This window comes from Varanus komodoensis, unplaced genomic scaffold (assembly GCF_004798865.1).
Source record: "Varanus komodoensis strain SLA01 unplaced genomic scaffold, ASM479886v1 scaffold1, whole genome shotgun sequence".
Classification (NCBI taxonomy): domain Eukaryota; kingdom Metazoa; phylum Chordata; class Lepidosauria; order Squamata; family Varanidae; genus Varanus; species Varanus komodoensis.
In genome coordinates, this window is record NW_025335268.1 from 29,422,680 (window position 1) to 29,437,212 (window position 14,533).

A 14,533-nucleotide genomic window follows, 5' to 3' on the forward strand; every position below is an offset into this window, starting at 1 on the left:
TCGTATTTAATCTGATGTATCCCTAATATTTTCTGGGTACATTTCAATTCCTATTGATGACGTCCCACCCCAAATCTCTGGATGATAAATGTTAAATCATGTGGGGAGCAGGACAGAATCCCTGGTTGAACTGCCTATTTCATGAGACGGGGTGAAGAACAGCACTTTCTTAGTAGCCCTTGCCTTCTGGAATCTGTCTGGTGAGAATTGCATTGATGAAAAAAGTTGCCTCCAAAACCCTATTTGGGCACTCCACTTCCCTCCCCAACTGCTTGAGAGAGAACAGGGAAGACGGTGTTCACCCCTCCATTCCCCATCACCTGCTTTGCATGGCTAAGAAGCCTGAAAGCTCAGGATCCTAAACAGCACAGAGAGCCTTCCATGAGTACAGCAGGCTCCCTATTTCAGATGTTCACCCTCTGACTCATGGAGGGCAAGGGGGAGGCTACTAGCACATTCCCAGCATGCTTCATGTGATCCTAATTGCATAGGGGATTATAATATCTGAATAGGAATCCAGATGGATGGTATGGTTGATGGTCTCAAACGCAACTTAGAGATCCATGGATTCAAGACAATGGAGATTCATCTGTCTTTTTCCTAGTGAAGGTCCCCGCAAGGGTGACTACAATAGTTTCAATCCCAAAACTGGACCCAGAGTCAAGCTGAAATGAGTCTAGGTAAACAGCAGAATTTCTGAAACTAAAGTACCACCACCATTTATGCCCTTCCATAAAGCAAAGTTGGTTGATAGTTGGATGCGTTACTAGGGTTCAGGGAAGGTTTCTTTACCTGGCTTCTAGATTTAGGCTATTTTCCATATGGACATTACTGAGAAATGCAGGCATCAGAAATTACCCATACACTTTCCAATTAGCCTGTATCTTGAGTATCTGAAGCCATTCTCTGATCAAACAAATATTAACCCTCATCTTGTCTCAATACCAAACTTACTGCTAGTCAAAAGGGGTCATTTTTGACCCCAAACAGAAGTGCCTCAGACAAGGCAAATGCTGCATATGAAAAGGCCTTTGCTTGGCTGAATTTTCCTCCCAGGAGTTTTGAATTAGCAAAGAATGGATTTCCAGTTTTAGCTAGTACAGAGGTAATTTAAGTCTTAATCTTTCTTGAGGCTATGCATAACAATAAAGTCTGCATAACAATGCTTGGCCTATTGAACTTTGTTCTGCATAACAACCATTTGGCCTACTAACTTTAAACCAACATAAAAGTTTTCCCTCAGCAATTTTAGTTCTGTTTGCTGGAGGTTTAAGCTCAGATTCTTGGCTTTCAAAAATGATAAGAATGACCTGTACTTAATCTTCTTTTTGGGGCTCTTTTGTTCAGAGTATAAGAGTACCCCATAAAAACTATTCATGCAGATGTTGGGACATTTTCTTACCCCAGGTGTGTTTTGTTCTATAGAAGGAAAATTATGAAAGGCAGGAAGCTGAAATTTAGGGATTTTTTTAATTGGGAAGTTTTTATTATTTATTTATTTATTTATTTAGACAACTTATATGCCACCCCATCACATGAGCCTCGGGGTGGCTTACAATGATTAAAATCCCATATAAAATGCAAAAAGTTCATCAAATAAATAAAATACATAAAATAAAATAGTGGAAACAGCCTGGCCAATTTAAAATCAACAAGTAAACCATTAACAGTTAAAATAGCATTCCAATAAAAAGGTCTTGACCTGGTGCCAAAAAACAGATAACGACGTCACCAAGCGGACCTCCCTGGGGAGCACATTCCATAGGTTGGGTGCCACCGCAGAGAAACCCCTCCTCTGAGTACTCACCCTCCTAATATCCTTCATGGAGGGCTCCCGGAGAAGGGCCTCTGCCGCTGATCTCAGGGGGCAGGAGGGCATATATGGACACAGGCGCTCCTTTAGGTAACCAGGGCCTAAGCCGTTCAGGGCTTTGTAGGTGATAACCAGCACCTTGAATTGCTCCCGGACTTTAATGGGGAGCCAGTGGAGCTGATGGAGGACTGGGGTTATAAAAATGCCCAGTCCTCGTCAGCAGCCTGGCAGCTCTATTTTGCACCAATTGAAGTATCTGGACCGTCTTCAAGGGCAGCCCCATGTAGAGCGCATTACAGAAGTCTAATTGGGAAGTGACCAATGCATGTGTCACTGTTGCCAGGCAGTCATTCTCCAGGTAGGGACGCAGCTGATGGATCAGCTGAAGCTTAAGGAAAGCGCTCCTCGCCACCGCTGTCACTTGAGCTTCCAACGATAGCTCTGGGTCGAGGAGCACTCCCAAGCTGCGGACCCTGTCTTTAAGAGGGAGTGCAACCCCATTCAGGACAAGGTCAAAGTCCCCCATCCCAAAGCCCTATCCACCTACCAACAGGACCTCCATCTTGTCTGGATTGAGCTTCAGTTTATTGGCCCTCATCCAGCCCATTACCTCGGCCAGCCACTGGTTCAGTACAGCCACTGCCTCACCTGGATTGGTAGAGAACGAGAGGTAGAGCTGGGTATCATCAGCGTACTGATGATTCCGCAGCCCACACCTCCTGATGACCTCTCCCAGCGGTTTCATGTAGATGTTAAATAACATGGGGGACAAGATGGAACCCTGCGGAACTCCATGGCATAGCTGCCATGGCTCAGAGCCATATCCCCAGCACCACCTTCTGGAATCGGCCATTGAGATAGGAGCGGAACCACTGCAAAGCAATGCCCCCAATTCCCAATCCTGCTAGCCTATCCAGGAGGATATCATGGTTGATGGTATCAAAAGCTGCTGAGAGGTCCAGGAGAACCAACATGGACACACTCCCCCTGTTTCTCTCCCTGCACAGGTCATCGTACAGGGCAACCAAGGCAGATTCAGTACCATACTCAGGTCTGAAGCCGGACTGAAATGGGTCCAGATAATCAGTTTCCTCCAAGAGTGCTTGGAGTTGTCCCGCCACCACCCACTCTAACACCTTGCCCAGAAATGGGATGTTGGCCACCAGTCTATAATTGGTGGCCATCTCTGGATCCAGGGAAGCCTTCTTTAGGACAGGCTGGACTACCGCCTCCTTTAAAGGGGCAGGTACCCGGCCATCCCTTAGAGAGGCGTTGACAACCTCCAGGATCCAGGTCCCTATCCCGTCCTTGGCTGTCTTGAGTAGCCAAGATGGGCAAGGGTCCAATGAGCAGGTGGTGGAATGTACTTGTCCAATCACCTTGTCCACATCATCAGGCTGCAATAACTGAAATTCATCCATCGATTGTGGACCAGATGGCAACCTTGGTTCCTCCACTGAAGGCTCTGAGTCACTAGTGGAGTCCAGCTCATGACGAATCTGAGCAATTTTCTCCCTAAAATGCTTGGCAAAGTCGTCACAGCGGGCCATCGAGGGCAGTACCAGGTCTTTCTTAGGGCCTGGGTGAACCAGCCCTTGTACCACCCGAAAAAGCTCCCGCCGGATGGCATCGTGAGGAGGCAACGGATGCAGAGAAAAATTTCTTTTTTGCTGCCTTCACCACCACAGCATAGGCTTGATAATGGGCTCTTAAGTGTGTTCGGTCAGATTCATCCCGTGATTTCCTCCACCTACGCTCTAGCCGTCTCCCAACCCACTTCATCGCCCGTAATTCAGGTGTGTACCAAGGGGATGAACAGGCTCTGCCCGGCGGGAGAGGACGCTTAGGAGCTGTCATGTCAATAGCCCTGGTCATTTCCCCATTCCACAGTTCGACCAGACCTTCGACAGGAGCACCAGCCTTGTCAACTGGAAATTCCCCCAGGGCCTTCAGGAAACCATCTGGATCCATCTGGCTCCGAGGGCGGACCAGCACAATTGGGTCCACACCCTTACAGAGGGAAAGGCCGCTCTCAAGCTTAAACCTCACAAGGAAGTGGTCTGACCATGACAGGGGAGTCAGCATAAATACCTCACCCTCAGATCACCCTCTTCCTGCCCCGTCGAGAAAACCAGGTCCAGAGTGTGTCCACATTCATGGGTTGGGCCAGTGACATGTTGAGACAGCCCCATGGCCGTCATGGAGGTCATGAAGTCCTGAGCCACCCCGGTCAGATCTGTCTTGACATGGAGATTGAAGTCCCCTAGGACCATCATCATGTGGGTCTTCAACACCAGTTCTGAGATGATCTCCTTCAGCTCAGGCAGTCTGTCTGTTGGGCAGAAGGGTGCACGGTACACCAACAGAATCCTCAATCTGTCTCAATCACCCAACACCAAGTAAAGGCACTCTAGACCCGGCCTCGAGAGAACTGGAAGCCCCGTGAGGGAGATGGAATCTTGGTAAACCAAAGCGACCCTCCCTCCCCTCCCCTCCCCTCAAGGCGTGGTCTGTGCTGGACCAGATACCCAGGCAGGTACAGTTGAGAGAGGGACACATCCCCCTCCTCACCCACCCAGGTCTCAGTTATGCAGGCCAGGTTGACCCCCTCATCCACAACCAAGTCGTCGATGAGGGATGACTTATTATGGACTGACCTGGCATTGAGCAACAGCACCGTCAGGCCTGAGGGGCAGTTGACAAGCCTACCCGGAACCCTTCGGCTGGTGGAGTAACCAGAAGGGGGGACAGGTGTCAACCATCTGTCCTGCCTTCTTCTATGCAGACCCATTAGACCCCCAACGCCATAACGTCCATTGCCCAAGACCACCCCAATGGCAGCGCCCATACGCTCCACAGGTGCAACCAGGTCTGAATCCATAAAATACGCAAAATAAAATCACCTAAAACAATAAAAAACACTAAAAACCCGCAGGCACCCAACTTACAGTTTAAGGAAGCCCACCCCCAAAGTCCCAGGCCAGCCCAGCCCCCGCATGGCCCCAAACAGCCCCAAATGGCATCACCGCCCTTAGGCCAACGCCCTTTGGCCGCCAGCCCAAGGCCACCGGCCCCGACCGAGGCCGGCGGGTTAAAGCCCACAGCTCCTCCTCCTCCGCCTTCCGCCCCCTGAGCAGCGCAGCTCTCACGCTGGGGCGGGGGGGGGGGGCAGAGCAGGGCGCGGCCAGGTGGTGCCAGGTGGTGCAGGCGGGCCGGCAATGTCCCGGCGGTGGTCTTCCGGGCAGCGGTGGTGGCAGCGGCGGCAGGTCTTCCCGGGCGGTGAGGGTGGGCAGTCCGTCCCAGTCTGTCCCTCCATTGTTTTTGACAATGTCTTAGATTAGAGTGTAGGTTACTTATACGTAAATTACACAAAATAATGTGAACCAGAGGCTAGTTACCCCAACTGGTTTGGGAAAGTGCTGAGGATTGGAAAGATAACAGCATACCATTATCTCTTCATGATTTTTTAATGCCAGTCTGTATGTAAGCTCTACTTTACTCAGCATTCAATCATCTGTATAAAAGCATTTTCCCTCATTATTCTAGCCATTTAAAATAATCATTACAAATAAATTTATCAAATGACAAGAAATCTCATGGGCGAAAATGCTGGGCTGAATAGATCTAGTTAGGATATTAATGGATGCAGAGTATTCACCTTTGTCATTCGTTAGAGTCATCAAAACATCAAAATCCAGCTGTTCAGAGAGCCCAACATGTGGTCACAAGTGCTGCATGTATCTTCTCTGTCCAGGTATAACTTTCATTCTCTGAGATTTGCCCTATGGAAAACAAACTCTTTTGCCTAGCTGCAGTAAGTTGCCTGGGAACTTGATTAAATATCCCCAGTTCATTTTAACTATCAATCATTCTCTGTACTACTTTATTGCTTTGAACACTACAAAGCAAGAGAAATTATCCTTTGAACAACCACAGTTCTTTATCTCAGTAGCAATACCATCTGCAGTGGTGTATGTTTTCTGATCCAAATCAAGAATCAAGTACCTGTGCAAGATCTATGACTGCAGAGTAGATCAGAGACCTCCTTTTGGCCCAAGGCGTGCTTTTCTGTATGAAGTAGCAGTTTCTATAGCCACATCTGGATTTCAAATTCCTTTGTAGTTTAGCTTAAATTGTACATCACAGAGTATATTTTCTCTCATTTAGCCAAATTGTATGCATTTGAACAAAGCACTGGATTTTATCGCCCTTACTGGTTATTTGTCTTTCTGGTTTCACAACTGTAAAAATGTAATATAAAAAGAAGAAATATGAATATAAAAGCAGTCGCTGAATTACTACACTGGTAATGATGGAGACACCAAACTTGCTAAAAATAAAAATGACTTCCAGATATAATAACAATAAGGATTTCTTTTGAAGTCTGGGCTAACAAGTTCATATTTATGTGCTGTGAAGCAGAAGCTGAAAGGAAAAGTTGGTCAGACCTTAAGTTTAAAATTGAAAATGGCATAACATTTTAGCAATTGAAGTCCATTTGGACACTAATATTGTGTTGATAAATGGTTAAGGATCAGAATTTCTGATTTGGGTTCCTCTTACCATCCAGTGCTAGACCTACATAATATAATCCATAAGTATGAAACTGAAGACTTGACTAATACTTACACATCATATACAATAGAGTGTAATTCATCCACTGCCTTAGGAGAAGCACATGAGCTTAAGCCATCTGTGTCCCTCTGTATGATTAGGAAGTACATCTGAAAAACAAGTTGCATGTGGCGTTAGCTATTCACAGGTGCTTATTGAAAACGTCTAACTTAGCAGGATAGGTCAAACTAGATCTACTAGATGGTACACAAGTCCAAAGCAGCAGCCCAGGATCGCCAGATGAATGAATGTTTCTTTTCTCCTCACAAACTTGCATGCCTGCCCTGTTTGAAGTCCAACATAGGTAGGTACAACATCCTGTGGAGGCCCCCAGGTGGCAGAAGACTGTGCTGGGGGTCTAAAAAGAATAGTGGATCCTGCTCAAAACGCTGTACAGAAAACTTAGAAGGGGAACCAGCTTTGGTATAAGCCAGTCCTCCCCAGTATAGTTCCCAGCAGATATTTTGGACAACTTCCACCTTCTTGGACCATTACTTGCGCTGGTGATGTGGATGGGAGTTGTTATCCAAAACATCTGGAGGGTCCCAGTTTGAGGAAGGTTGGTGTAAGTCATTTGGTTGGACTCAGCCCTGGGTTGTAAACACACACAAAGTTATATTGTTGTAGAAGCAGAATTGCATTAAATTGAAATGACAATAGTACATATCTTTAACCTTCCACCCCCACCCCCCCCCCGCATTCTTTCTTCTTCTCCAGATCCACCCATTCAGTTCTCACAGGAAGAAATGGTGCTTCTGATAAGTCCAGGAAAACAAGTTAGTGTGATGCAGTTAGTGCTCAATATTAGACTTTGACCAAGCAGAATTAGTCCTGAGACTCCACTTCAGCTATGGAATTTGGAATCACTCACCATCTCTCAGCCTAGCCTATGTACCAGAGTTCCTGTGACAGTCACATGAAATAAGCTGAAATTTGCAGCCCTGAGCCATTTGGACCAAGGGTGGAATACACATGTAATAAATAGATTGAGCTTCATACTTTTAGGAATCACACACACACACAAACTAGGAAGTCAGCTAAGGCCATCAGCCATGTTGAGCTCACGGAGAATGTCGTCCTTCCCCTTGCCAGCAATGGTGTGTGCAGGGATGGGCCTTGGGGCTGTCATTCCCACTTAGAGAGATATTTAAAGAAGGGCATTATGGTCCAAGGGTCCTCCAAATGAGCATTCATAAAACAGCAGGTAACAAGGCTATCCAGGCATCAGAAACAAACTTCCTTTTATTCTTGCAGTCATGGAGTTACTATAAATTGAGTTCAAAATGTGAAGCTGAACTGCCACAGAGTATGTCCTTTTAAAAAAAATTGAGCTGGCAAGTTGTGCTTTAAATATTGTTATTGTTTTGGTGGTTTATGTTTTGGTTCTAACATTTCAGGAATGTTGAAGCAATGGTAAAGCATGACATTGTGGGGAAGAACAGACATGTTTGTGGTTTGTCTCCCAAGGAAGGTAATGCACATAACTGTTCCAAGCTCCCATCCCACCGGACAGTTAACCCACAAGATAACCTGGCAGGGACAACAATGTGATGCAGAGCTGAGTGCTCTGTATCCATCCTTTTACTGTGGGCAGCTGCTTTCCTGCCACGTGAATGGAGTGTTAGACTGGACGGACCATTGGTCTGATGCAGCGTGGCTTTTCTTAATTTCTTGTTTTATGCATAGCAAAATATACTACTGTTACAGGGGATACTTATGCATAGACTTCAACAACTTCTGTCTGTATCACTAATACCTGGTGAGAGAAGGTGCGGGGAGGGGGGTCTCCTCTCCTGGTTGTGCCCACCTGGGTACTTGGTTCACCACCAGCATTGCTCAGAGGGTTGGGAAGGGGAGGTGTCCCTAGTCTATAAAGATTCACTCTTCCTCACCAAACTTCTAGTCCAGTCAGAGGCCAGGTTTGAGTGCTTATACCTGACATTGGGCTCTTGAGGCAGAATTTGCTGGTGTACCACCTACCTAGCTACCCAGCAGCATCCCTGCCTGAGCTAACAGAGGTAGTCTTGGACCTGATAGTTTTGGGGGACCAGAACATTCATGCTAAGGCTGCTTTATCTGGGTGCTTATGATTTCATGGCTGCCATGACAACCATGAGGTTGCTTCAACATGTGACTGGCCCAACGCATGAAATGGAGCACACTCTGGACCTAGTCTTTTCAATGGATCTCGAAGATGGTGGATCAGATGTGGAGGGGTTAACTTTAACCCTGTTGTCATGGTCTGACCACTTTCTAGTGAGGTTTAGGCTGTTGGCCCTTTTTGCCCCCTACAAGGGTGGGCAATCTATTAAGACAGTCCACAAAGACTGATGGATCCAGAGGGTTTCCAGAGGTCTCTGGGGAAGTATCCGTCTGACATGGTTGGCACTCCAGTCAAAGCCCAAGTTGCTCTGTGGAATGTGGAGATACCAGCTCCATGGTATACATCTGGGCTTACGGCAATGAAGCAAGAGGGTAGAGAGCTTGAGTGTAGGAGCAGGAAATCTCAAGGGGAATCTGACTAAACATGACTTAGAGCCCATTATAGGGCCTATTCCTTGGCATTAAAAGTGGCAGATTAGATTACAGGAGTTCTTATCTTTCATATAACTCCATATTTTAGACATTGCTGGACTGAGATTGGTTTCAGTTTGCACTGAGCTATGCTAGTTGTGGGAAGTGTTTTGGGCATGGTGAGATTCTGTAATGTGCTCTACGTGGGGCTGCCCTTGAAGACGGTCCGGATACTTCAATTGGTGCAAAGCAGAGCTGCCAGGTTGCTGACGGGGACTGGGCGTTGTTCTCATATAACCCCAGTTCTCCGTCAGCTCCACTGGCTCCCCATTGAAGTCTGGGCCCAATTCAAGGTGTTGGTTATCACCTATAAAGCCCTCAACGGCTTGGGACCTGGTTATCTAAAGGAGAGCCTGCTTCCATATATGCCCTGCTGCCCCCTGAGATCAGCAGAGGAGGCCCTTCTCCGGGAGCCCTCCATGAAGGATATTAGGAGGGTGAGTACCCGGAGGAGGGCCTTCTCTGTGGTGGCGCCCCACCCACGGAATGCGCTCCCCAGAGAGGTCCGCCTGGCACTGTCATTATTTGTTTTTCAGCGCCAGGCCAAAACCTTTTTATTTAAACATTACTTTAATTAATAGTTAATTTATTTATTGTTTTAACTTATGGCCTGGATGTTTCTAGTTTTTATCTATTTGTATTGTTATTTATTTGTTGGAAGCTGTCCCGAGGCTTATGCGAATGGGGCAGCATATAAGAATCCCAAATAAATAAATAAAGCATGAAGATGCATCACATACATCTAGTCTGTAATACAGGAAGAAAACATATGCAGGCATAGTGCAACTGGGATGTTATACTTTGGAAGCAAGGCATTACAGCAGCAATGTTGCTACAGTTTGATTAAGTGAATCAATATCCAAGGATTGGCACCATTAAACATCTTTATCCCATCCACTGTGAGCTCAGTCATTGTCATATAGGCAATGAGTTCGTAGGGTGATGTTCAACTTCTTGTAAGAACTGTCATTCCCATGACTGTTGGTCTTTCTATGTAAAACCTGCCCTTAATCAGCTTGGATGAGTCTGGGACAACTTGCACAGTAGAACCATGTTTCGTATCAGTCTTTTTCCAGCAGGATTGATGTATGGCAGAATGTGTTGAGACATATATGATTAAGTTACATTCCTTTGCCATTCAAATGCTTTGAAAATTGCACTAGGAGCTTTCCTACCTGGAACTGTTAATCTGTTGGATCTAATTTTGGTTTCATTGTAGAACTGAGATCCAAGTAGAACACAAAGAACATTTCCTTTCCTGATTTCTACTACATCACATCTAGGTGCACTGTGATATAGTGGAATAGCACAAAAGGAAGTGGTGTTTTCTTAAGCCTTCTTTAAATAATACTGCATTTTCCCTGCTCTAAAAACACCGAGCTGAAAGTGATCTTCAAAAGCAGAATGGTCACATCATCTTCTAAAGAACCTGTAAACAGTAGAGAATGACGCATGCGCAATCCATGCTTTGTGCAGAGTTCTAGGATAGGAGAGACCCAGGTATGAATTATTATGGTTACATTACATTTCTATAGTGCCTGTAGCCAAAGCTCTCCGGGCAGTTCACAACATTTAAGTCACCTATCCGGACTTCAACCAAGTCCAGTCCTGCTTGGCTTCCAAGATTGGACAAGATCAGGTACTTCAGGCAATGTGGAATTCCCACTTTGCCATTATGCTCACTGCCAGAATGTGGCCAGTCAAGGCCTACCTGACTGTGAGCATAGAATTATAATTATTACATTGTATTTATATCCACCTTTTTTCCTCTTATAAGAACTCAAGGCCGTTTACAAGGTTCTCCTCCACTCTGTTTTAATCCTCACAACAAAGGCCCAAAGTCACCCAGTGAGTGTCATGGCTAAGTGGGGACCAGAACAAAGATCTTGCAGGTCCCCAGGCCACCACTCCAACCAGCTTGCACCACTGCATTCTGCCCTTGAGCTCCACAAAGGAAAGACAAGATCTAAACTGTATACGGTTTAATTAATAAATCATATAAAGACTGCACATTTCCGTGCTTGGCATGGTTTATTTTGTTCATTTCAGTACAGAACCAGGCTGCAATACAGGCCAACTCAACCTGTCTGCATAGTTGCTTGAGTGGAGTGGGTTACAGCTGAATTCTTTCAAACAAAAACCGCTTTTAGCCTTCGAAACTTCAGAGGGCCTATACACTGACTGCAAAATGTACACCCCTACTCAGCAGTGCTGTCAGCAGCTGATTTAGCTGTTGGTCTCAAGCATGACTAAGCTGCCAGAGGATACAAGGGCGAAATTGTGCTCTGAAAAACCCATTGGATAACTGTGACACTGTTACCTGCTGGGCTCCAGGACTACTGCAACCTCGCTGGTGTTGTGGTCTGTATTTGCTGCCTGCGCGGGGGTTTATGGTTACCATCACTGGAGTACTAAAGCCCTACAGGTGTCACCTACATCTGTCTGCACCTAACAAATCCAGTATTCTCCCACTCAAGTAAATCCTTTTGCTGAAATGTTGGTTTATACATTCCTAAGGATTAGGGTTAACATTACAACTTCAGCCGTCCTTGTGCTCATAAGCTGTTTGAGCAGCAAATTAAAACATTCACAGACTGAAACAGTCTCTTTCTCTCTGTCGCCCTCTCTTACACACAGACTCTCACAGAGACATGTTTGAAATGTTTGAGATGCATTTATTTATTTAACAAGATTTACATACCACTCCATATCCCAGTATGGGGATTTTGGAACGCTGAATGGTAAAAGATAAAAGAGATAAAGGGGTAAAGCAGTAAGTTGCAAACAATCTCAATAAAACCAAGGCTGTTTCTTTCTAGAAGAGTTTCTTAAATCAAACTGTTTTCAGGAGACCCCAAAACCAATGCAGGCACCTGCCTGACCTCCAGAGGGAGGGAGTCACAGAACTGGGGTGTGTGTTATATATGTGCTAGCATCTGCAAGCCAGAGCCCTTGAACATCCTCAGGGCAGAGGGACTGTTTCAGAGGGAGTGGGTTGAAGGAGCTGCTGCTTCCTGCTCTATCTGAGCCTGCATGTGTCCCATGCACTGCTGGCACAGGGATGGCGTATGCCATGCAAAATTTGGAACTGGTCCACACTGCACCTTCCCTCACTGGAGGAAAGTGAAGGAAAGTGGGCTTCATCTGATGCCTGAATGAGCTTGGCCAGGGCTGGGTGAACCTCCACCACCCACATCCTGACTGTTAGCTCCAGTCTGTGATCAGAGACAACCTCCATAAGCAGGGATTTCCCTGTCCCTCTCTAGCCTGAGGGGGGCACAGTGGAATCCTCACTATTGCCTCTGATCTCTGAGGACTCCTCCACAGGGCAAGCCAAGGATTTTCCACAGGCCAGACAGGTAAACTCCATGGACCAGATGAGGGTTGCAGGCACAGGTTCTCCATCCTTGCTCTACAATCTGCCCTGCGGCTCCACTGGCTCTGCCTTTTCCCCATCCTAGGGCTCTTATTCACCAGATTCATCTGGTACTACCAGCTCTGCCTGGTGAGCATCCACCACAGCTCTTGAAAGATCAAGCTTCATTGATGTCTGACGAACTGAGCTTTTCCTAGCAATTGCTTCTTCAACATTTTGTGGAGGTCAAAATTAACTTAAGGGACGGGAGAAAGGATGGGCATGCTGAAGTAACTCTTCCTACTCCAAGAGTACCAAATGCATATTTGCTCTCTGAAGTCCACTCTCTCCTTGGCTTTTTAGTTGGATAAGTTTCCATGGCCTGTAGTTGCTGTCTTAGGGCTCAGCTTGAAGAGCATTTCCCCAAGGTCTTCACCAGTTGAGCACAGCAGTAGCATAAGTTGTCCCTTCTACACAATCTTTTCTCATCCAATAAATCATGTTACAGGACCGTTAATTACCACAGAAGAACGTTATATTCTAAATATGTCCCCCCCACCACCATTATCATCATCATCATCCTGGGTTTAGGGTCCAGGACTCACCCCTATTTCTCCGCTGAAGTCAGTAGCATGGTAGTAATTCTTCAGTGGAGAACTTGGCCTATCCCTCGCCCCCTCCTCACCCACCATCTTTTCTGCTTCAAGCTCAAAATGTCTTAGTGATTAAGATAGATGCGGCTATGGTCATGTCAAAGGCTACGCTAAAGCTACAGCAGTCTTCCCCTCACCCCCAGCCCAGGAGTAATTATATGCTATACAAGGCCGAAACATGAGTCGTTTAGAAGCCAGATAAATGAGAAAGGAAAGTTTCCATTCAGGTGATGGGGAGAATGTTTTCTTTCAGTGGTGTAGGCTGATTTGTCGTGGTTTGTAATACAAACAGTTTGAGTGTCTGCAACATTCCTGGGCTGATGATATATTTATTTATTCTGGATGCTTCAAGATGATTGGGCTTTCATTACTGGAAAGCGGTGAGCCAGTTTTTGTGAAAAAGTCTTCAAGTGTAACAGTGTTTTTTCTTGTCATAAAACAATAGGCCGCTGCACCCAGCAGCGGGGTCCTGTCTGCACCCTCACCAGTAAAAGGCTGCAATCGTGGCTGGGAAGATTCTCCCCTTCACGGCTCAGCCTCAGCATGCTTAGGGGGCTGCTCTTTTGGCCCTCCCTGCTAGAGTGTGCCCTACTGAGACTCAAGAGGTCCTCTTCCCAGCCCCACAGCTCAGCAAACAGATCCAGGAGACATACTTGATCAGGCGGAGTGGTTCCATGTCTTTTGGTACAAAGGACAGTCCTCTACCTGAAGGCTGTCAGAGAACAGTCCTCTCTTTGAAGGTATCCTCTCGTCAAAGGGCTGCCAAGGCCAGGATCAGTGAAAAGGTGAAAGATCATACAAAGGTGGGAGAGCAGCAGGACTTTGGACAGGGAGCAGCTGGGCAAGCAGCTGGGCTACCTGCTCACCCTCTCCTCCACTGTGCTGAGATTTATTTATTTATTTAAAACTTTTGTATGCAGAAAAGCAGCAGCTTTGGCACTGAGGACTGCAAAGCACAGTGCTGCATTCCTATTTAAATCAGAGTAGCCCTTTCTACATTTGCACCCATGCGTCTAAATTAACACATATGAATGCTATGCATCTCTGTGTCTTTTCTTGCCCTCTTAAACCACAGTTTGTCACTGTCTGAGTCAGAAAACAAACATGAATGCCATAGAAAACAGTAGCATGGTAAGACATGATCTTGACAGGAAGGGAGTGGGAGAAGGGATGGTTCAAAGGCACAATATTTCCTGAGCCTCCAAACCATGTTTCAGAAGAATATTGGAATACATCTGATGGTCTTTTTCAGACTTGGACACAAGAGTGTAGCCAGGGTCAGGATGGGGAAGGCCTTTCCCACTTGAATTTTCTCTGCCTCCCCAATTTTTAAACAAATAAATAATTTTTAAGAGTTTTAAATGCTGTCTTTGCCAACCAATTCAACTGCCCCCTATTGTCCCCCACAAAAACACAAACACAAACACATATTTTAGGCTCACCATAGCCACTTGCATGCAGTGAATGTGCAGGACCTAGTTCACTGCCCGCAGAATACATGGGGTTCAAAGATACAGTGTGGAT